The following is a 957-nucleotide window of genomic DNA, read 5'->3' as shown; positions in this document are numbered from 1 at the left end:
ATATAGCCTCTCCGACCCGTTCAGGAAACGACGGACTGAATAGTAATTTATATGTTAAAATATAAAGAATAGAGTAGAATTTACCATATATATATATATGTGAAAAATTAGTGTACAAATGTCATAATATTTTTAAAATACTTTTATTTTTTTGTATTTATATGTTTTATATTTTTAATTACGTAAGTTTGATTAGTTTAGGTCTTATTAATATAAGTAAATATGTAATATGATAGGTATGTTTTGAGAATTATATTATTAAAGTATTGTGTATTAAAGTATTGTCATTTAAAGCATTTATTTATGTACTAAAATATTCTATATTTATTAGAATCCATCAATATTCTTTTTTTATATTAGTCTTTAATTTTCATCTAATCAAATCTAATAATCTATATAAATATAGCGCATTTAATAAGTATACAATTGTTGTAATCATTTTAGACATACCCAAAAACAAAACTACATGCAAATTTTTAAAACAAGACCCATTCACACTAAAAAAGCAGCTTCACATAACCGGCTCAACATCTTTGTAAATGGCTCATTAATCCCAAGTTAGTCCTGACAAACTCTGAAATAATCTGCCAAACTGTCTCCTTTCCAGTTTCCACCAACAAGAGTATACGCGTCAATAATAAATAAATCTTAAAGGAATATCTCTATCTCTATATCTGTATAAATTAGTATCTTTACATTATAAAAATCCTTTGATGAATCCTAGCGACAAAAGTACATAACACACATGTTTGAAAAAACCGGACCAACTCGAATAGTTGGACTGAAAAATCGATCTTGTGAGTTTGCAAAACCCCTGCCGGTTCAGTATTTATCTTTTTTAAACCCCCACCTCAAACGACGTGGTTTTGACGTTTCAATTAATAAAAAAAACCCTAACTGATTCTGAAGCACCACCACAGACAGTCACACACAGGCAGAGTTGGGAGCTCACCTCGG

This window comes from Arachis ipaensis, chromosome B03, assembly GCF_000816755.2.
Source record: "Arachis ipaensis cultivar K30076 chromosome B03, Araip1.1, whole genome shotgun sequence".
In the NCBI taxonomy this organism is placed as follows: Eukaryota; Viridiplantae; Streptophyta; class Magnoliopsida; order Fabales; family Fabaceae; genus Arachis; species Arachis ipaensis.
This window is presented reverse-complemented; position numbering follows the sequence as displayed.